Here is a 24,228-nt window from a genome sequence, read left to right as displayed (position 1 = left end):
TTCTGCGCCTATGTCTGCGTGCAGTGAGTGACTGCATCTTAAAGTACAGTGAATGTCTGTGTATTTTTGGGGAACAACCTGCACCTCCGTGTACAGTGAACAGGGCTTGTACCTCTGGGTTCATGTGTGTCCTCTTGGTTGTGTAAAATGATCACCCTGTAAAGTTTGAGTACCTCGAACGATTGTGTACATATGTGGCACTCCCCCTGCGTACCATGAGAGCCCTGCACCTCTGAGAAATGGAATGGCTGGCACCTAGTTGTAGGGGTGAGCATTGAGGTTGATGTTAGTCAGTGTCAGTCAGTCCGTCAGTGTCAGTCAGTCTTTGCCAGTCAGTCATTGCCAGTCAGTCATTGTCAGTCAGTGTCAGTCAGTATCCAGTATCAGTCAGCCATTGCCAGTCAGTCAGTGTCAGTCAGTCAGTGTCAGTCAGTGTCAATCAGTCAGTCAGTGTCAGTCAGTGTTAGTCAGTCAGTCAGTGTCAGTCAGTCAGTCTCAGTCAGTGTCAGTCAGTCAGTCTTAGTCAGTGTCAGTTAGTCAGTCTCCGTTAGTGTCAGTCAGTCAGTGTCAGTCAGTGTCAGTTAGTCAGTCGGTAAGTGTCAGTCAGTCAGTCTCAGTCAGTGTCAGTCAGTCAGTGTCAGTCAGTCAGTCTGTCAGTGTCAGTCAGTGTCTGTCAGTCAGTCGGTGTCAGTGTCAGTCAGTCAGTGTCAGTCAGTGTCAGTCAGTCAGTGTCAGTTAGTTAGAGTCAGTCAGTCAGTGTCAGTCAGTAAGTATCAGTCAGTCAGTCAGTGTCAATCAGTAGTGTCAGTCAGTCAGTCAGTGTCAGTCAGTCAGTGTCAGTAAGTAGCAGTCAGTCAGTGTCAATCAGTTGTTACAGCCAGGCAGTGTCAGTCAGTTCGAGTCAGTCAGTCAGTGTCAGTCAGTGTCAATCAGTCAGTGTCAGTCAGTCAGTGTCAATAGGTGTCAGTCAGTCAGAGTCACTCAGTGTCAGTCAGTCAGTGTCAATCAGTATTGTCAGTCAGTCAGTGTCAATCAATGTCAGTCTGTGTCAGTCAGTGTCAGTCAGTCCATGTCAGTCAGTGTCAGTCAGTCAATGTCAGTCAGTCAGTGTCAGTCAGTCAGTCAGTGTCAGTCAGTCAGTGTCAGTCAGTCAGTGTCAGTCAGTCAGTGTCAGTTAGTCAGTCAGTGTCAGTCGGTCAGTGTCAGTGTCAGTCAGTGTCAGCCAGTCAGTGTCAGTCAGTGAGTGTCAGGAAGTCAGTGTTAATAAGTCAGTGTCAGTCAGTCAGTGTCAGTCAGTGTCAGTCAGTGTCAGTCAGTATTAGTCAGTCAGTGTCAGCCAGTGTCAGCCAGTGTCAGTCAGTATCAGTCAGTCAGTGTCAGTCAGTGTCAGTCAGTGTCAGCCTCTCAGTGTCAGTGTCAGTCAGTTTCAGTCAGTATCAGTCAGTCAGTTTCAGTCAGTGTCAGTCAGTGTCAGTCAGTGTCAGTCAGTCAGTCAGTGTCAGTCAGTCAGTGTCAGTCAATCAATGTCAGTCAATCAGTGTCAGTCAGTGTCAATCACTCAGTGCCAGTCAGTCAGTGTCAGTCAGTGTGTCAGTCAATGTCAGTCAGTCAGTGTCAGTCAGTCAGTGTCAGTTTCTCAGTGTCAGTCAGTCAGTCAGTCAGTGTCAGTCAGTGTGAGTCAGTCAGTGTCTGTCAGTCAGTGTCAGTCAGTCAGTCAGTGCTGAGGGAGCGTTAATGACTTGTCCAGCTGTAGGCGGCCCTCCCCTCCCCCTCTCCCCTCCCACAGACACACTGGCTGGTATGTCTAGCACCTAAACTCAAAGAAGATCACACGGTTCTTGCTGTCGTTTACTTCCCCGACTGTGTTTTACTTCTCGAAAAGTCAAGGACACTGGGACAGTTCGCAGCGCTAACGGGCTGCATGTTTTACATGTTAGAAGGGTAACCTGTCTATTGCCGTTTTCAGAAACACCAAACACGATGTACTCTATGTTAATTACATTCAATTTTTATGTAACGTAAAATTGCAACATTGTAATGAACGCAGGGTTCTTCAGTTTCCGCGCTGTTTTAGAGGAATGCAAAGAATTACGTTTTCCGATGCTCCATATCGCTGTGTTTATAGGCTAACATTTTTCATAAATAGTCGTTTTGCATGGTATATGTAAAAGGAGGAAATCGAGAAAGGGGCATGCACTGTTAAACAAGCAGCTGTGTCTCTGAGAGAGACAGAGGGAAGGGAAAAAAGAGTGCTTCCCCAGTAGTTAAAGGCCATAGTGTAACGCCGAGGGTAAATGATCCAATCTCGTGGGTGTGGCTAAAAGGAGACAGGGTGGCAACAAGGAGGGATTGACATCACTTCGGTGCAATCATTCCACTGCCTTAGGCATAATTTGTGACGCCAAACAACAGGCACAAATGAAAGATGAAGGCGGAGCTGGGACACGGCTTCTGGAATCATATTGATTCCAAGAAGCCCTTTCATGACAAGAGCAGCGCATGCGAGGCCGAGACCTAATAAAGGGGTACAAATTGTACTGATCACTGGATTGCTCTTCGATTGATGTCACACAAAAACGAGTAGGGTAAACATTTATAGGCGGAGCATAAGGCGGCAGTGCATTTTTCATATGCAGCACTGGTCCACTTGATACACCTGCACCCTTAAGTATATTTTTTATTTTAAATGTTCCTTTCCTTTATTCCAAGGAGAGATCACACTGGTGTCAGCGCAAATTTCCTATGCTGTATGCGTATAGCATAAGTGTCAATGTGCTCTTTTCAGGAATAAAAAGTCAATCCCACATAGTGGCAATGTTTGTATATAGCTACACCAACTGATAAGGTGTACCTATACTCAAATCGTTTGCATTCCCGGGGACTCCCCCTTTGGCAGCAGCTTTTGGCACCTCACACCCAGATATGTAGGTGTGCTTGGGTTGTAAAAGAAAAAATAAATAACAAGGTTGTATTCCTACAATTGCTTTGCTTATGTGTTTTTTATAAACCCATACTAGATCTAGTCTATTTCACAAAGAGATATAGGTCGCGGGGAGCTTTATTGTTTATTAAAGCCCTTCACTACACACATCCAATGAAAATGTTGTTGACCGTTGACAGCCTACTCCTCAGTACTTGCCCAAACATCATCCAGACCTGAGTGTCAGTATTACAAACCTAAGTTAGTGGTCATCAAAGGTGACACGTTTTAGCCCAAGATTCACAGTCTTAGCTCTCTAATATGTACTGTGGCGGCTGCTCACCCTTCTTCCAGCAAAGCACCAAATCCATGCTTTCTACACAGACATAAATCTATCATTCAAGGTTTGCATAAAAAAAGAAATGCCAGACAGCATGGCACCAACTGAGCCATCTGTGCAAAATAAAGTATTTCTTGCCTCCCAAAACCTTTGCTTCACTGACCAGACCACAGCCTTGAACCAGAATGATGAGGTCAACGCTCTCTTCACCGGTCTCACAGACAACATGCTTAACGTTATCCTGAATGCAGCTGCTTGCTTGATAACCATCAAATACAAAGGCGATTGTAACATCCCTATGATAAGAAAACTCCACTGGCTTCCCATTCCCACCTGCAAATGTTTCAAATTCCATGCACATCTGATAGCCCACATTCCTCAGGGTCACTGTAATTATATGATTCTGCAGCTGCACCATTTTCCTCTTAATCATGATTTTGCCACATTTGCCACATAATGTAACATCTATCTCAAACTGATCAAAAGTTACTATAAAGTACCACAAATAGTTCTGTGCAGTGGCAAATCGTATACAAGGGTTTCAATATCACCTTTCAGTTGCTGATTGCTGTATTCAGGTGTTAAACTGGTACTGAAGAGGTGCAACTTTGTCTAAACAGTATTAATGGTTGTTAAAATGACAAAGTACTGAAATAATACTGTTACAGATCGTGCTACTTTATATTGCATGGTTTGCTTTTTCTTGCTGCATAATAGTGCCAATCATGCTGCATAATTTTGTCCTCCACTGCCGCATAATTCCAGTGACCCTGCCTATTCGTATCTCCTTGGGGGCTTTCTATAACCATGCAACCCAATACTTGTTTCTTAGAGCTATGTGAAGAGCTTTCCTTGTATACTCAGGTTCAGGGCTGCGCTATACACCTAGCATAGGAAAACAAATCAAATAAAAAAACAGAGATGCCCTTCAGTGCAATGCAAAAATGGGAACCGTTGCCACATGACGTGTGCTGTTCGGCTGCAGCATAATGAATGTAATGGAAGCAACCACTGTTACAAAATCTTCTGTTGCCACCTGCTAGCACGAAAGAAGGAAACCAATAATAAAACAATTCTAGCACATTATAGCTAATTGCAACGTACCCGGATAATAGCTGTTATCTTCCGCTCTCTCTTAAATATGTGGTTTGCTCTATTGTACTTTCCGAGCTTTAATTGCATTCTGAGAACCGTTCCTTGCCAGCTGCTAAGCAATTAACTTTCCACCTATGAAAGTTCCCTTCTATTGTATTATTAGTTTTTATATTCAGAAATTCTGTTTTGGTCCAAATAATTGAATTCATGGAAAATAATTTATGTCATCCTCCCACGCCGGAGCGCCGCAGTTAAACGCCGCCGTCGCAGCTTTAAATAATGGCCGTCGCTCGGGAACTGTCATGGCCGCGCAGACGGATGACAGGGCGGCGGCAATTACCGCTGAAGGACACTCGCTTCCGCGGCGGTTAATCACGCTCTCCGCCCCTCTGGCGCTCCCGGCGAGAAGTGATTAAAGCATAACGGGCCGCAGCTTGGAAGTCCAGCGCTGCTGCGGCTCCTTAAGCCGGGCTTATAAAGCATCATATGTACATGGTTGGGGAACTCTGGAACTCGGCAGAGGTTTCCCGCCCAAAGATGTTGGGTACCAGATTATAAGGAGTTCTCTTCCATGTATCTTAACTTGCTAGCGGGCATGCGCTCTCTGCCTGGGCCAGCATCTCTCGTTGTACCACTTCCCTCGAACAGAGATGTTCTCTGCCCAGGAAATGACATCATAGTCACACAAAAGTCATGACCATACATCCTCCCTAAACAAAAGTCAATCATTCTGTGCCAATCAATGAGCCTTTCGAGACACTTCACAGTTTGTTGAGGGCTAGATCAAGCTATTGAAGAAAGAACGTAGTGTAGGGTAGGTGTAGTAGATTGAGAGGAAGAAGCAGTAGTGTAATGCAACATGAAGGGGCCCCTCTGCATAATGTTATGAGGGCCCCTGAGTCTCCCATAACTCACAGATATTCATTGACTTTGGGCTGAAGTGGGCCAGCTTGAAGAATTGCCCCCCCTGGACATTGCCAGGGGGGTGGGGGCCTCAGGGGCCTGCGTTAGCCCCTGCGTAGAAGAGCAAACAGTTAGTCACTGTCAAACATGGCGTTTTTGATGTCAGCACCATGAGGGTTCCAATGGTCGGTAGATTTCAATCAATCAATAGATTCAGAATGATCGATGGATGGCAGTTCATTGGATTCAGCCTGGAAGTGAGATGGCGACCACGTCTTCAGCCAATCACCATTGAGTCCTCAATGTGTTTTTTGTTGTTGTTTTATGTAGAGTGAGCTAGACCCAATCGTATCAGAGCACTTTACATGAGCGCTTAAAAGGGGTTTAGAAAGAGGGTCCTAGGGAACATTTTAAAGACCTGCATAGGATTACATCCCGATTCTCTACATCAATACAACATAGAAAATCCTTGGGTCTATCATGAAATGACGAACAAATGAAGACACTGACAAGATCACACAGACCTAACTGTGGGATAATCTCTTTCAGAACGAAATCCCTCACCCACCGAAGGTGGCATGGTTCATCATTTGAGATTCTCCTCTTGGTGGAAAAACCTAGTCCCACCAAGGCCTACACCCCCTCTCTGGGAGGGAAGAGCACAGGGATGTTTTGATGTCTAATCTAAAAGGATATTCTAAATCCACAAAATGAGAGACTGAGTGTAGGTGAGGGGGCAGCGCAAACAATTTCATTAACGTGTAGGGAATGAATGTTAAAACCACTAGAGAGAACAAAAATATGCTTTATTTGTGTGTTCTCGCTGTCAGGATTAAAAAACAATGCACCTGCAGTATGGATTTAAACCGCATGTGTCAGACGAAATATGTGGTCAACATGTTTCAGCCATGATGACCCACAAGGTGTCAAGGCTTTCGTCAGGACCTAAAAAATGCTGCTGCTAAGTGACAAGTGATTAGAGGAAAAATAAATAATGCAAAAGTACGGAACCAATGGTGCTTCTGGTTCCTGTTCTCAGAAAGGTGACTGTACCTAATTGGGAACAGATACAGAAACAGGGGTGATAAGGTCAATGACTTACAACATAAATGACTTATAGAATATGTATGTGGGATCCACAGACTCCCCACATTACACAGTACACCAAATATGTGTGTTACAAAAAATCAACAAATTTAGCTTACCCGTATGGACTGGGTAGAATACTTCACCTCTACCTGGCGCCAGCTATGAGAAGGGGGGGCACCGCTCTATGAACAAGTATGGAGGGTGCATGTGGCAGATTCACAATGTATGCCAATAGCATAGGAGCTTACCACACACCATTTTCAAGAAAAACAAACAAACATGAGTCAAGAAGAAATAGAGAGAAATATGGGAAACCCAATGTTTCTAAACAGCAGTGATGCAGCGTCTGTCCTATTTGCTGCCTTGATGACACATATATAAGTATATCTATGTCTGACATAACCAGAACAACGCCCCAGGCTAAAGCGTTTGTATGCTATGTTATAGGTGTGTATATTATGAGGCTCTTTAGTTAGAACAACATAGAACTATCAGACACAGCACCCTAACTTATTGGTATAAAGCCAGCTGTAAATAATACAAAACTGGCAACTAAATTGACATCTATGTGGCCAATCCCAGTGCCTAAACCCATTATCAAAATATCACTAAAAATGTTATAAACAGGGCATTACTCCCAGTGTGTAAAAAAGGAGGGCAAGCCATTAAGGTGTAAGTATGCCTTATAGCGACCACATTGTGCTCTAACCTCACCTCTCTCCAGAAACAAATTAAAGACAGGGGAATGCTTTGCTTACAGCAAAACCAGCGCTTCTTACTACCCAGACAAAAAACGGCGCTTCGTACTACCCAGATCCTCACCTCTACGTCGGTACCCCGGACCTGGTCGAGCTTGCAACCGGAGGTGAGTGTCGAGAGGTTGAGTGGCTCCTTAAATACAGTGTCCAATTGGTTAAAATCGTACCCAGTATGTGCTTCTTCCTGTGAGGAAATGTAATTGCTTATTCAAGGAGCCTGCGCATAGCCGGGTCACACTATACTCCTGTGCATGCGCAGTATACTCAGAGCCTGACGGGACATGTAGTAACAGCATGCAACATTAACAGCAGCACATGTAGTAACAGCATGCAACATTAAAAACAGCAATATCCACTTCCTGGCGCGGGGCGATTATTAAATATTGTTAAACCCAAATGCCAATAAGATACAGGGCATGCGCAATGGACCAGCGTCCTGGGAAATGTAGTGCCCTGAGACACACAATGGGAGATTTCAGCAATGTACTCTTGTTTTATTTACAAACTCTTTCCTGAAGGTGGCGGCCTTGGGACTGAACTATATAGGAAACCCATGGCTAGGAACTCGCTTCTGTCAGACAAGAGCTACCGTCCTAAAGCCCTTCAAGACAATTTGGCCTTTGGGCAGTTCTTAAGGATTAGGAGGAATTGCTCTTCAAACTCAAAATAGCAGGAACATGCGAAGAATTTGGCATCCCAACTACAAGAGAGAAACTATCCTAAAAAACTGAGAAAGAGCATGATGAAAGGGGCAGCAAACAATAACAGGGAAGCGCTCATTGAGCCGGGCAGACCGAAGGAAGATAATCTCAGAATCACATGTGTGAATGCCTTTTACAGTTTTTCAAACAAGATCAAAAAGAGTATCCTCGGGGGCGTGGTCTCGTGCCGTGAGAAGATGGCGCCTTCCGTGTAAGCTCCGTGCGACCGCGGAGCTTTTGTGAAGTGTACAGCCTGTTTTATGGTCGCTGCAGGAATTTTTAATGACGGATTCCGACGGCTGAATACTAGGAGAGCTGTCTGATGTACTCCGTCTCTCTGAGCCTGATGCGGTGACCCAGCTTCGAGGAGGTCATCTCTCCCTCACTGACACTGTTCTATGGGCGGCGGGCGCCATTTTATATCGGCCGTCCGCCTTATCTTTTACAAGGTAACCGGCGTTTCACTTAGCCACGCGCGGCAACATGTGCATCATTCTTCCTCTGTTCTAGCCTGCTCAACTTTGCAAATGCGGTCATTGGTGTCATTCTTAATGTTATTCTCAGGGTGCTTAGTCACTAATAATATTATAGACTCTGCGTAACCTGTTCTCCTCACCATGGAATAAAAGGAAATTACATCGGTGGCTGCAACAATACAATGTGTTTTTCCTTTTTTTTTTTTCTCAGCGTTCTCAATTAAAATAACTTTTTCTCTGCCTCACTGACATTAATGTCTACCTCAAGTTTTCCTCTCTCTGCTTCACTCAATTTCCTGTACACGAAATGAAAGGAAATTACTCCAATGGTTGCAACATTATAATGTTGTTTTTCAGCATTTTCAGTCAAAATGATTATTTTTCTTCCTCATAGACATTAATGCTTACTTCAAGTTTCTTTTTTCTGCATAACTTATTAACCAGACCACGGACTGACAGGACATTTCTTCTGTGATTGAAGCATTTCTGCAGCACAACCCATTCCTGTCCGTGTTTGGGTCAATTTTTCTCTGCTCTATATTTGGTCACACCCCTTAGCCTCAGGTAGCACTGGCTTGTGAATTACTACTTGCCTTATGCTTCTGCTATATTCCTGAATAGTGAATATTTGAGTGCAGACAGGAGAGTGACTTAATTCCATAACAATATTTTTCTCTGGAGATTTATTCATTTATGCAGTGTTTTTTTATTAAGCGTATGGGCAGATTGAGAACGCTGTTAAGAACAAATTCTCGCACACTGCATCATATTAAGATGACTAATGAGGCTCCGACTTCGGCAAGAACCTCGTCAACAGGTACCAAACCCAAGAGAGCCAAAAATGACCTTTCTTCACCCATTCTATCCTCTCAAAACCCTGTTCTTGATATTATTTTGGATGAAGTGAGGGGTCTTAAGTCTTTTATGACCATGACTAACGAGAAACTTCAACAAATTGAGGATAGGGGGAGGAGCCTAGCTCGCGACCGAGATGGCCGCGTTTTAGCTCGGCTCCGTTCAACCACCTGTTTTCTTCGATTATCCTGTATTTCTCCTGCCCCGGGAAGCCCTCCTTGCGGTGTTTCGGTACCGCGGGCACTTTGCGGACACTTACCCGTTGCTCCGGTGATCCTGGGTGCTGTCGATCCTGTGCGGTGGTCCCGCTCGGAGCCTTCGGGGCGGACTGGCCTGGACCTCCTGGCAGCGACGGGACGTGACGGAGCGCGATGGTCGGCCCTTGCTGGCGCTGTGGATCTGGTTGCGGAGGCTGATGTGCGAATAGGCCGGCTGTGCCCGTTGGCGGACCCGACTGGCCTGGGCCTCGGGGTGCGGACGCTGCCTCCTGCGGGTGAGCCTCCTCATTTATCCGGCTTGGTCCCCCCTTTGTTCCCCGGCCCGGCCATTTTGGATTTTCCGCCCGGGCTCGGAGAACGGGGCCGGCGGCACGAGGGGGCCGCCGAACATCCTTCTTCTGCTTGGGTCTCCTTCCTGCCTTGGGGCGCCCCGCCGCAGTTCGGCTGACCTCCTTTTGCTTTGGTGTTGCTCCGGCCGGGGCCCCCGACGACCGAGGGCTTGCTGAGCTCCTAAGATGGCGGCCGGCCCTAGGAGTCTCTGCCGGGCCTGGGCGAGCACTGGGGGCCCGCCACACGGCCCGGATGTCGGCTCTTGTGAAGGGTTTCCTGCACTTCAAGTTGTCCTGGATGCACTATACTCCTGGCGGACTTCCGTGACTGCGCCTGTTTCCCCTGTGGAGGCGGACCCACTCTTTGATTTATGCGGGCCCCCATCGTTGGATTTTGCTTCCTTGTTGCAGGGTACGGCTGGTGTGCTCCTGGTCTCTGTGCCCCCGGCGGAGACCGCATCCTTGAATTGGAGACTCTCCGACGCCCTTCGTCGTCCTGCTTTGTTGCCTCGGCCGCTGGTCTGCGGTCCGTTTGCATCCTGTCCAGGCCTCGATGATCCTTTCTGTTTCTCATCACGTCGGCTCCCCGGCCGGGGCGCCTGTGCCGACCCAGCTGGACTTGCCTCGTTGGACTTGTCCATAGAACTGTGCCTGCGGTGCGAAGATTGTACCGTAACTTTTTTATATCCTCCGTATTTTCTTTCACATTTCTCCTCAGGACTGCCGCTGGATTTCCTCCTGAACCCTGTGTCCCTCGTCGTTTGGACTTTGTTTGTTTGGATGATTACAACCTTGGACAAAAGCGGACAGGGCTGAAATGACTTATTATATGCGGTAGTCTTGTTTTTGATCTATGGCCGACATGTGCTGTTGTGATGTTGCGTAACTTCGTGGGACTCCTGAAACTTATCCTGATGTCGTTTAACTTCCCGTGGGCTCTGCCTCTCCCCTTTTCACAGGTGGTGGGATGGTTGCAGATAATACTGTTTTTTGCCCTCTCCCGTGTGTAATGTTCCTTCCTTTCCCTGGCCCTTCTTTTTTGCCTTTGTTTCTACCTTGTTTCTTCCTCCTATATTTCGGGTTCTATTTAGGGCGACAGGCACGCTGCTGGGGGGTTGGCCGTAGCCTTCTGCAGGGGTGTAGGGTGGGCTTGTGGGGTGGGTGGGGGGGTCTGTTGCTGTTTTTGGGGGATCTTTTTCCTCCTTTCTTCTCCCTTTTTGGTTCTATGGCCCTTGTGTATCCCTTCTTTCGGGGCTCTGTCTCGTCGTCTGTCCCCCTGGTGTCTTTCTGGGGTATTTTCCGGTATCATGATGATTCTGATTTGCTGGGTGTGTTTTCTGTATTTTTAATGTCTATTTTGTACCGGGTTATTCTTTTCCTGTTTCGTTGCCCGGGGGCGGGTGTTTGGATAAGAGTCCCTTCCTTTCCTTCTTCCCCCTTCCTTTCCCCCCCCCCCTTTATGCGGGGTTCTTTTCTTTTATTGGGGGTCCGTTTCGTATTGTTCTTGTATTTGGGTCCTTTTTTGTGCTGTTCGGTGGGACAGGTGGTAGCTGCGGTGGGCGGGCATTGGACGATGTGTGCGATGGCCTTTCCTCATGTCTGTTGTTTTGACCGGTGCTTATTGGTATGCCTATTTCGTATTTGTTTCTCCTGTGTTTTTTTTTACGATCATTGTATTGCTGCCCGCCGCGGCCCCGCCCCTTTGGTTTGTCTCTCGGCCCGCCATATTCCTGTACTCCCTAACCCGTCCTTTAAAAATAAGAAAACTACCTTTCTAATTCTTATCTCCTGTGATTGCTCTAAGATGCTTGTTATTTCTCCTGTTTCTTTGCCTTTGTATACTGTGATACTCTGTGCATTGCTCCTGACATTCGGCTCTGTGGTGGCCAGCCCGGTGGGTTGTAGGCCCGTATTTGTGAGCTCTTTCTGTACAATAAAGGTTTTCGGAAAAAAACAAAAAAAAAAAAAAAAAAAACAAATTGAGGATAGATGGATTAGTATGGAAGCCAAGGTGCTGGATATGGAGCAGCATATTAGTGATATTCATGATGTATCAACCAAAATTCCTTCTCTGGAGCAAGACATCCAACGTTTAAAGCTTCCTACAGAGGACCTTGAAAATCGAAATAGACGCAATAACCTACTTCTTTATGGTCTTCCGGAAAATCTTGAGGGCCCGGATATGCTTCTTTTTCTAAAGAAATTCCTACCAAAACTCTCAGACCTTCCACCAGAACCTGCATTAAATATCCAATGCGCGCATAGACTTGGTCGAATGCAACCTCATACTTCCAAACCCAGAGGAATAATTATGCTGTTCTTGAAATTTACTGACTTTATGCGAGTCCTCACTGCAGCCAAAGCAAAGTGTAATCTCAAATGGTCTGGTCACAACTTCTTCATATCTCAAGACTTATCTAATGCCACTAATGCTAGACGAAAAGAGTTTTTGGCTCTACGCCCACAAATTAGACAATTGAATATCCAATATGGTATCCTTCATCCTTATCTGTGTAAAATTACTCATAATGGTTCCACACGTTCGTTTGATGATCCTGTCAAATTGAGGTCCTTTCTCCACAACATCTCTACCAATTCTGCGGGAGGCCCTTCCTCCTGTCCTTAAGCGTTCCTATGGTTCCTTTTGACTGTCATTTTCCTGTTGGCTATTTCCAATTAGTTTTATCTGTATTTTTTCTTATATAAGGCTCCGTCTTCTGTCGCTGCAGCTACGCCTCATGCATTTATTGCTATTCTTTCTTCATAGATCTAGACTTCTGTCATTGATCTATCTTCTCTTTAGATCTAGACTTCTGTCCTTCATCTATCTTCTTTTGTATCTATCTGTCTTCCTTTTCTCTATTTTCTCTTCTTCCTGGTTTCTTTCTGTCTGTCTCCCCCACTTGTTGTTGTTTAATTCGTGGCATGTGTTCATTCATGATATTTGTTTTTTGGTAGCGTATTTTTTCTTTATTTTTCATTTGTGCGATTTCTTCCTTTTTAGCCATATCCCTGCTGTGTATCATATCTATACGTGTATGACCCTCCCATCCCTCCATCATGTGTAAGTTTGTTACGTGGAACGTTCGTGGTCTTGGACATCCCGTTAAATGACAAAAGGTACTTTCTCATTTGTCCAAACTAAACTCTCAGGTTTCTTTTATTCAAGAAACGCATTGTAGTGAAGCAGAATCACTTAAACTGAAAAGACAATGGGTGGGTCAAGTTGTTTATTCTCCTGCCTCAGGCAAAAAAATGGGGTGTTGCCATACTGTTTCATAAGTCGTTGTCTGCACAAATTCTTTCCACACAAAATGATGAGAATGATCAATGGGTAATGCAAAGGTTGTTATACAAAACAAAACATTGGTATTACTAAATATTTATGTCCCTGTTAAACCAGACCCTAAGTTTTGGAATGCCATTAAGATTTGACTTTCTTTCATTGATTGTCCCAATATTGTTATTGCTGGTGATTTTAATCAATGGATTGACCCCTTTTCTGATAGATTATCTATTTGTAAATGTAACCCTGATAAATCTCACAAGGCATTTCAATCGGCCATTACTTCTCGCCCTTTGTATGATGTTTGGAAAACTTGTAACCCTGATTCACTAGAGTATACTTTTTTTTCTAATGTTCACCAAACAAGCTCCCAAATTGATTATATTTTGGTTAGTAGGTCATTGCTTCCATCCATTCAATACTCCGACATTGGTGCTATTTTTATTTCTGACCATGCTCCAGTACATACTGTTTTAGACCTCTCTCATTGTGCCCCACATTTTAGCCGATGGAAACGTAATAATTTCTTATTATCCGATAATGCTTTTATTAAGGAGGCTAATTTGTTTATTACTGAATTCTTTTGTATTAACAATCCATTAGATACCTCTGTTTCTAATACTTGGGATGCTTTCAAGGCCTCTTTCCGTGCCTTCACTATTTCATATGTTTCAAGGAAAAAGAAAACTACTCTGAAAAAATACACTGACCAGTTACAGCACCTTAAACTTCTAGAACACACATATTTCACTTCCAAATCATCTTCCAATCTACATGAATTGATCAAGGCCAAAACTGAACTTAATAAACTTGTCACAACTGAAGCATGTAATATTCTCCTTAAAGTAAAGTCTAAATATCATGGTGGTCAAAACAGAGCGGGTAAGATGCTAGCTAACTATTTGAAAATTAAATCTGAATGCAAACTCATTGGTTCTATTTTAAATGAATCAACTAACAAATTGGTATCGTCTGATGAGGATATTGGTAATGTTTTTCATGACTATTATCGTTCACTTTATTCAGACGACACCAATCCCTCTAATCAGAATTTAGATCCCTTTTTTTCGGGTCTCCCTTCTCCGCCCTCCTTACCTGATGAAGTCACCTCATTGGAGAAGGAGGTTACTGCTAAAAAAATAACAAATGCTATTAAATCCTTTAAAAAAATCCAAAGCACCTGGACCTGATGGTCCTCTGCTGAATTGTATTCTACCTTTTCTTCCATTTTGGTCCCTAAACTTTTGGCACTTTTTAATTCTTTTATTGTTGATGCTAAAGCTTCCGGTTCATTTATGGATGCCCTAATAATTATCATCCGTAAATCTGACAAAGACCATTCCCTTTGTAAAAATTTCTGTCCTATATCCTTAATAAATTATGACTGTAAAATATTTGCCAAAATTCTTGCATCACGACTTGAAAATATTGTTCCTTTATTAGTTAAAACTGACCTTGTTGGATTTGTGAAGGGCAGGTTGGCCTCAGATAATGCTCGAATGTTTCAAATATTTTTTTTATGGTAGAAAATCTAAATATCCTCTTGCAGCACTGTCTTTGGATGCTGAAAAGGCTTTTGACCGTGTCAATTGGCAGTTTATGTTTAGGACTCTTCAATGGTTTGGCTTTGGTCCGACCTTTATTTCATATGTTAAGTTGGTATATTCTTGTCCATGGGCCAGTATTTTTGTTAATAATCACTTCTCTAACTCCTTCTCCTTATTTAGAGGCACTCACGAAGGTTGTCCCCTTTCTCCCCTGTTATTTGTTTTATGCCTTGAACCCTTCCTTGGACGCATCCGTGTCAATGCTCGTATAACTGGATTCACTTATAATTCCATAGAAACCAAGTTATCAGCATGCGCAGACGATATATTAATTTACATGTCAAATCCTCTTACTTCTCTCCCACCATACCTGGATGAGGTCCGGTTATACTCCAGCGTTTCTGGGTATAAATTAAACCTCTCTAAGACAGAAGTTTTACCCCTGAATCCCTTATGCTATCAATTTATGTTCACTGACACAAATTTCGCGTGATGTCCCACAAAACTTAAATACCTGAGTATTCGGTTTTCTGATTAGTTAAATATCACAATTAAACATATGTTTGCTGTATTAATTACTAAAATTCAGTCACTCCTTCTTAGTTGGGCTTCCCTTTATCTCTCTTGGTGGGGTCGTCTGGATACTATTAAAATGATGATTGTCCCACATGTCTTATACACCGTTTCCATGCTACCTACTCGGATCCCCATCTCATATTTTTCTCAAATTAACTCCATCTGTTCAAAATTTGTATGGCACAAAAAGCATCCACGAATTGCTCTTACAAAACTCATTCATCCTAAATCTGAAGGCGGTGTCCGCTTCCCAAATTTCAAAGCTTACCACTCAGCCTTTTTGATTAAACAATTCTTTGCCCTTTCCTATGACTTTGCAGATATCCCTCTTCCCAAATGGGTAGTTTTTAAACGCTTTTTATTAAAGGATTTTTTCTTTCAAAACGTATTGTATATGTCTAATAGTACCTTCATATCCACAAATCCCATTTTAAAATATTCCCAGAGCTTATTATATAACACATTCTCCTCAGGACTAACACCATTTCAATGTTTTTTATCCTCCATATTATGATACAATAAATATCTCAAATATAAAGGTAAATCATTTTACTACAAATACTGGAAGGAGAAGGGAATTACCTTTATATACCAATTGATCCACCATAATTCCGTTATTCCCTTTCCTGATTTACAAATACAATTTAACTTACCTAACTTTGTATTAATTAATATACCGCAATCTCAACTGCCTTACATTCACAATTAGCCACTTATGATCTTCCAGCTGATACACCATCTCTTACACCATTCACCCCATTATATAGTCAGTTTCAAACTCACAGACCTAAAACAGCTCTGGTCTACAAATTATTGTTGTCACGTGTTGTGGAGAGACCTAAATCCCCTATTGAAAGAGCTTGTGAAACAGACCTCTCTGTTTCCCTTTCTATCACGACGTGGGATACGTTATGGTCTAAATTATTTAAAGTTTCTCCTGCTGCTCGCATAACCCAATCTTTGCATTTTATTTATAATATGGCTGTTATTACTCCTGTTTGTAGTTCCAAATTTTCCCCATCCTCGTCTCCATTATGCTGGTTTTGTTCTAATGATACTAGCACGTTGAGACATCAACTTTATGATTGTTCAAATGTATTAATATTGTGGAAATCTGTTTGGACTATTGGCATGACATTTTTTAAATGTGATCTACCATTATCGTTACAAAATGTATTTTTAGGTTCTTCATCACCTGCTGTTGAAGAATCCTCCTCTATTTCCATGCTATTTGACTTGTTTATTGCATTAGCATTTAAAGTTATCTTATCGTCTTGGAAAGACAATTCCAAATTATCTTCATTAACCTGGTGGAATTTTATTTGTGATGAACACAGAATTGCTCATGTTTCCTCTATTTCTCTTGCTCAAAAAATCAAAGCTGATCTTCTTTGGCTACCCTTTACATCTTATCTCTCTTCACATGCTAATTTACACTAATTCTCTTTTCCTATTAACTTGTTCTATAATTTTTTGAACTCTCTTCTCTTCTATCTTTCTTTACTCTTTTCTTTCTCTCATATCTTTCTTTCCGTTCTTTTTCTTTTCTTTCTCTTTACTCTGTTCATGCTGGTCACATATTGCATTTACATATTGATCGCTTTCTTTTTTCTTTTTATAATATTGTAATATGTTTAAATAGTCTATGAATGCATTGTGTCTTTCTTTTTTTTCTTTTTTCTCCTGAAAATTTAATAAAAATTCTTTAAAAAAAAAAAAGAGTATCCTCAAAAATTGGAACATATTAAATATTGGGAACACCCCCATCCCTAGACCTCTGTTTGCTTTCAAGCGAAGCATGAATATTAATGACCAGTTGGTGCACACACGCCCACGTAACCAGAAATCAAAGGACCAAAACACTCTCTGGAATTTACCAGCTGTGAAAGGGCATTTTCTTGCGGAACATGTGCAGCCTGTCCACAAATTAAATATCCGGGCTCGATTGACACTGGGACCCCTAAACCATGGATGCAGTTGCAACGGGAGTTTGGGCTGTTTGTGGAGTGAAACCAGAGGAGCGTTTGCGGAAACAAAAGAGATATGTGAGTGACAGGCCGGCTCAGGAGGGCGACCGATTTCCTTTCAATTCAGCATAACAAAGTATAAAGGTTTTAAAGTGGGAATTTGGATCTCCCCGTTGAAGGGGGTTTGATCCCCTAGGGGTGCTGAAATCTTGCTGTGTTCGAGAGTTCTGAGAAGAATACAGATACATTGTTCCCTTGTCTTGAAGAGGACTTTAGAAATTGTGGGCTGAAACGGGACCGCGTCGACAGACAATTGAGGAGACTAATGAATTGCATTTTTTTAACTCTGGCGCTGAGAGGACTTCCTCATAGTGCATTACTTAGATTAAGGAGTGTGCACTTATAGTTGTAGATATAAGGGTTTGTGTTTAGACCGTATATATTGAATATATGTATTATAATGATGTTGTAACTGTGATGTATGTATTTGTTTTTGTTATATGTACATTAAGTCTGATGTTTTTTGTAATTCATTTTTGTGTCCTTGTATCCCACTGCCCTGCTGAACAGTATGTGTATCTCACTGAATTTTTCTTAATCATTTTTTGAAAATAATTGATATCATAAGGGTAATTATTTGTGCCTTGAGTGGAAAATAAATGAGTGATTAATCCCTTCATACCATCCTTTTGTTTATACATTTGTGACGTTTGATGCCCAGGTATAGGAGGGTCATTTGGGCATACCTCCCCTTTTTATAACCATGGTGAGTCTCAGCATGTGAACTGCAACAGTGAGAGACTTATCTACCGTATTACCTGTCCTTGTGATTTGCGATACGCGGGAATGACCACCCGCAAGGTCAAGACTCGCATTTTAGAACATAAGAGTACTATTCGTTGTAGAAAGGCTGCCACCAAACTCACAAATAATTTTCTAGAAAGAAACCATTCCCTAGACGATCTTAAGTGGACTGTTCTAGAAAAAACATATATCCCTCCCCATTTAACAGATATTTCCACGTACCTCTTTAGGCGCAAACTTCAATGGGTACATAAGTTACAGAGTGACAGCGTGGGTCTGAATGATGAAATTCTGCGGGTATCATTGTAAGTCAGAAGTCACACTGACAATGGAATACGATTGGTGTGGTGGACGTCTGTGAGGGACATTGCATGGCCCATTATATGTGTGCTGGTGTCTGTGAGATACCTTGGATGCCCCCTCCGGTATTAACTTTTTCTTTAGTATGGCCATATGACGCCAGGTACTACCATCCTAGAGACCAGTTATTTCCTACTCTTTTGTATCCTACTATTCGACAGGCTGCCCTGGATGTGCTGGTATAATTGAGACTCTCGCACTAGCATGCCTAAGACAGAGGTGGTTGTACAGACCCACACTACTATGATCGCTCTTACCACTTCATATAGATATTTTTGACCCAATGAAACTAGCAGCCTGTCCCAGGGCAGGGGAAACCACTATGTTGGATTCGGGGCTTGGGGGACTAACCAGGGGTGGAGAAGGTACGATAGAGACAGAGTCTTTTAACAGTGCTTTTAAAGAGGGTTTTATTTTTATATAGCAGCGTCTCTGCCGACTAGTTATCCGTTCCCTGGCAAACGCTGCAGAGTCAAAGGGCGGCTTTCGCGGTGGCTCCAGTTTGCATCACCGGATCCACGGGGCTGTCTTCCTCTCTCCTCGTCTCCAATCAGGCCGTGTGTGCCCAAAACAAAAGAGAAACGGGAGTCAGGCAGCCATACGCGACCATACAGTTCATAGGGCCGGGGGTGAGGAAACAAACGGTGAAGGTGCTCAGCCTATACACGCAGTGAGGGAGTGCTCGTGCGGGGAAGGGTCTTGGAGGGGACTAAATTACAAGGGGCTGTACAACTATTCAGTCGGCGGTACGTGCTGAGCCACCCAACCCGCTACCCGGCCCCATACCTGTTGCAGCCACGCCCCTCCCTTGGGTGCGTGGCGGGGCGACTCGTGGGTCCGTGGGCCTCCTGGCTTCGTCTCGGCTCCTCCGCTCCACGCCTCTCGTCTCGGTTCTCCTTCACTGGCCTCTCCTCTGCTCTCCGCTCTCGATCCACCTCGTTCCTCCAGGGATACGCCGTCCGTCGTTTTTGGGGCCGGTCTCTCTTTTCCTGTTTCCGGCGTTCTGATGGGCGGGGCTTCGTCAGTCCATGCCGAGGATTTAGAGGGACCTCCATCCAACGTCTCACTCGGCCAACCTGATTCCTGCTCTTCCGTCCATGTGGGGTCAGGCAGCTGTTGGGAACCAAAGGTAGTGGGTGAAAGGGGGGTGGTTTCCCACCAATTGCTGAGTTGCTCAGTGTCCGGAGGAGGGACTCCCTCACACAGCCATAATTATTTTTTTTGTACATAAAGCAAGAGGCCATTTCTGAATTCTCCCATTGTGTGTCTCAGGGCACTTCATTTCCCTCCATGCTTTGTCCATTGCTCATGCCCTGTAGATTATTGGCATTCGGGGTTAACTATATTAAATTAGAGCACCCCGCCAGGAAGTGGCTATTGCTGTTTATCCTGTTAATGTTGGATGCTGCTACTACCTGTCCCGTCGGGCTCCGAGTATACTGCGCATGCGCGGGATTATAGTGTGACCCGGCTATACGCAGGCTCCTTGAAAGAGCAATTACATTTCCTTACAGGGAGAAGCACACACCGGGTCCGATTTAACCAATTGGACACTGTATTTAAGGATCCACTCGACCTTTCGACACTCACCCTCGGTTGCAGACTCGACCAGGCCCTGGCTACCGACAGAGAGGTGAGTGTCTGGGTAGAACGAAGCGCCGTTTATTTGTCGGGATAGTAAGAAGTGCTGTTTTGCTGTAAGCAACGCTTTCACCCTGTCTTCAATTTGGTTCTGGAGAGAGGTGAAAGTCTGAGGTTAGAGCACGATGTGGTCACTAAAAGGCATACTTACACCTTAATGGCTTGCCCTCTTGTTTTACACACTGGGAGTAATGCCCTGTTCATAACATTTCGAATGATATTTCTATAAAGGGTTAAATGTTGGGATTGGCCACATAGATGTCAATTTAGTTGCCAGTTTTGTATTATTTACAGCTGGCTTTGTAGCAATAAGTTAGGGTGCTGTGTCTGATAGTCTTACGTCGTTCTAACTGAAGAGTCTCATAATGTACACACCTATAACAGACCATACAAACGCTTTAGCCTGGGGCGTTATTCTGGTTCTGTCAGACATAGATATACTTACATATATGTGTGTGTAAGGCAGCAAGTAGGACAAACTTTGGGTTTCCCATATTTCTCTCTTTTTCTTCATAACTCATGTTTGTCAGTTTTTCTTGAAAATGGTGTGTGGTAAGCTCCTACGCTACTGGCATACATTGTGAATCTGTCACATGCACCCTCCATACTTGTTCATCGGGCAGTGCCCCCCTTCCATGAGCTGTCGCCAGGTAGAGGTGAAGTATTCTACCCAGTCGATACGGGTAAGCTAAATTTGTTGATCCTTTGTAACACACATATTTGGAATACGGTGTAATATGGGGAGTCTGTGGATCCCACATACATATTCTATAAGTAATTTATGTTGTAAGTCACTGACGTTATCACCCCTGTTTCTGTAGCTGTTCCCATTAGGTACAGTCACCTTTCTGAGAACAGGAACCAGAAGTACCATTGGTTCCGTACTTTAGCATTATTTATTTTTCATCTAATCACATGTTACTTAGCAGTAGCATTTTTTAGGTCCTACGAAAGCCTTGACACCTTGTGGGTCATCACGGCTGAAACATGTTGACCACATGTTTTGTCTGACACATGCGGGTTGAATCCATACTGCAGGTGCACTGTTTTTAGGTTTCGACCTGGCCGGAGCACTGCGAAGCAGTGCCCCGCCCAGGCGAAAGCTATTGTTTACACTATGGGGGAATTGAATCCGCCCCTTCTTCCATTGGCTAGCTCCATAAATGGAGGCTAGCCATTGGGAGACAGAGGCTGTCAATCACGCTTTCCCGTGAAAACGCGATTCGGGGGCGTTTCTGTGTCTTTTGTTAAGTACCGCCCTCTCCTCTTCCCATTGGCTGGAATTTTACCTTCCAGCCAATGGGAAGGGGAGAGCGCGAAAAACACGCCCCGAATCTGCCGGTCGGGACACCCCAGTGACGTCATTCCCGGGCCGCGCTGTGATTGGCTGCCGGCCCGGGACCTGACTTGTTTGTTTGTTCTCTCCTTTATGAGGTAAGTTGTGCCCCCTCCTACCTGCTGTCCGTGTCTTTTTCACCCCCCTCCCGCCCGCTGTCCTTGTCTTTTTCACCCCCCTCCCGCCCGCTGTCCGTGTGTTTGCCCCCTCCCTTCTTTATATGCAGCATGCATAATCCCGCAGGCAGGACGGAACCATAAAGCGATAATCCACACGAGCAGGCGGCAGCAAGGGATGCCGCAATCTGTCAACCCCTGGTGCCGCGAGAGGTAACGGACCGGTCGGTGGGTCCGTGCGCACACACAATGCCGAGGATGGAGACCCCCCTGCCTCCCTGAGGACCCCGAAGCTGTGTGCGCGAGGCCTCGGTTACTCCCTTCAGGATTTTATCCCTTCACTCGCGAAGCAGCAACCCTCTTCAGTGGCAGGGCGGAATCCTACCCCACACACCCAGTCTGGTCCGATGCACCACCCGGAGCCATGAAGGCACAAACTGGCACGGCCGGGCGGAGCAGGGAATCCGCAGATGGCAAATACCAATTTCAGAGGTGACAGCAAATGCAAGAGGCGCTGCAGCCGATACCAGCTCCAGAGGAGGCGGGAGCAGAAGGAGGGTCTACAGGGGCGTGCAAACCATAACAATAAAACACCCAGCTGGCCACCTCCTCATCCTTCCCCTCGCTGGCTGCTGCCCCAGCGTAAAGGATGCGGCAGGCAGCGCGCGATAGCCGGCCATTCAACCCGTTCTAATGGCAATGCGGTGTGTGTACGAGCGGCGGATCCGCGGGCTTCCCCCGGGTCCTAGAGCGCACCCGTTCGCTGCCTGGTCTGAACCAGGCTCAGCTGACAGCTAATACAATTATCACAACCTGTCAGCTGGGATTGGCTGTCCGCCTGCCAGCCTCGTTGGCAAACGGCGGCCGCAGTCCAAGGGAAAAGGCGAGGCCCGAAGTCAACATTAGCTCAATTGAATTGCCTCTGAAATACTGTTTACTGTTGACAAAAAAATGTTTATTATGCCCCCCTCCCGCCCGCTGTCCGTGTCTTTCTTTTCGCCCCCTCCCGCCCGCTGAATTTCCCACTGAATTTCAAGGAGCGTGATGCTACACTGCGCATTTCTCGTCAGAAGGGTATCATAAACTACTAGGGAAATGTTCTGTCTTTTTATCCCGATTTTATGGCCACAGTCCAGGCGGCGCGGAAAGAATTTCAAGGTGTCAAAAAACTACGAATGAAAGAACAAATTCCCTATGCAATGCTTTACCCCGCTCGCCCTCATATAAACACAGATGAAAATGCAAAGATATTCGCAACCCCGAAACTAGCTATAGATTTCGCCAAACCTCTGAGACGGAAAAAGCAATCTTCTATCACTACCTCAGATGTTGATGATTGATATACATACTAGTTCTATGCACCTCGCCCACTCGGCTACAGGCGTGGCCACATTTGCCTGAAAACATGTTACTTATCTGTATTATTGTGTTGGGTGGCGAGGTCGGCAGACCCGACTGGTGCTTGTATACGATGCAATGGCTAGTCTCACAAACGAGCTTCTGTTCATTTTTATTTGTCTATAATGTCACCTGTATTTTCCATTGTGTTCGTGTCTTTGTTTTCGCCTGTACCTCTGGTGATGCAAAGGAGGAGTGTAATAATATGGGTAGCACTACACAAGAACATGGGAAATGACAAACTAATGCTAACTTCCAATCTAAGAAATGTGTTTGTAATTGGTGATTCTTGTTAATTAAGACCATCTTTAGTTTGTAGGTTTCGTTTGGGTGGAAGTCTTAAAGCAGCACATGCGGTTTATGTGCGGCGAACTGGTTGCACCTATTCAATGGACAGTTTTTCACCCACGGCCAGTTGTTGCTGGACACTTACAAAACAGTGGTCTCCAGTCTGATTCACGTTTATGGAGAGAGTTGCTCGGAGCTGTCTAAAACTGCCTTACCTTTTGTGCTTTTTGCTTTCTAATGTAAGAAGTTGATTCGGTGTTCGGATGTGTGGGCAGTGCAAAATGTTTTGTTTGTTCGTTTTTTCCCCCTCAAAGCACATTTCTGTAACGGGGAGGCTAGTGTTGGTAGCAGGTTTAAGGGAAATTCTGGTGCTCAGAAAATGCACGACAGGACCTTTTAGTATCAGTTTTCAAACGACTTGAAAACATAGCGTCTGAATTTGTCCTCACTTTTTTTTTACTCCAGAGGCTGCCTCCCCCAGTGGGAGTGTTGCCCGCTTCCCTCGCTGCTGTGCTGTGTTTTCATCCTCCTTTGAAGCAGGTCTCTCTGGGGATTTCTCGGGTGACTGTCTTTTGGCCAGTCTTAGATGGTAAAGCTATTGGAACTTGTGCATTCTGTTTTTATTCACGTTTAACATGCCTGTTTTTCAGATCTCCTGGTCCCCTCGTTGTTTTCCGAGTCTTACTGAAACGTTATTTTTATGTGCAGCACTTAGATGCGTTTGTAATCAAACCAGACTTTCAAAATTCTCATGCGTGGGCATTTTCTTGCCTTACTTGTATGGAATTGTATACAGAAACGTGCAAGAAACTGGTATGAATTTAAAGGCCCGGTGTCCCTTATTCTGGCGTTTTTGAAGTGTGCACTGCCTAGGTTTAATACTATGTGCTGCCCTTTGTTCTCACCGTAGCACGAGCCTCGGGGTGTAAACAGGCGGTCACAGGGGGAAGAAATACTGCTGGGTAGGTGCTCCGGACTCCTTTAAATAGAAATGAATCTCCCCCCAACCCTGGTGTCCGGTGTAAATACGTTCTCTTAAAGTGCCTGGCAGGTTCACGAGATTCATGTGGATGAACCAAAACTTGGGGATACATGTAACATGGTATGAAAAAATGTATCCTGATATTCTGTCAATGCAAGTAGGAGGGCGGAGGTGGTACTGTTTATCAAGTAATGAGCATGGGCGGGAGGTTTTTAGGTTTCGCCTGTGTGTGTTTGTGACTGC

The sequence above is a fragment of the Lissotriton helveticus genome, chromosome 6 (genome assembly GCF_964261635.1).
Source record: "Lissotriton helveticus chromosome 6, aLisHel1.1, whole genome shotgun sequence".
Lineage (NCBI taxonomy): Eukaryota > Metazoa > Chordata > Amphibia > Caudata > Salamandridae > Lissotriton > Lissotriton helveticus.
Note: the sequence above shows the minus strand (reverse complement) of the source record.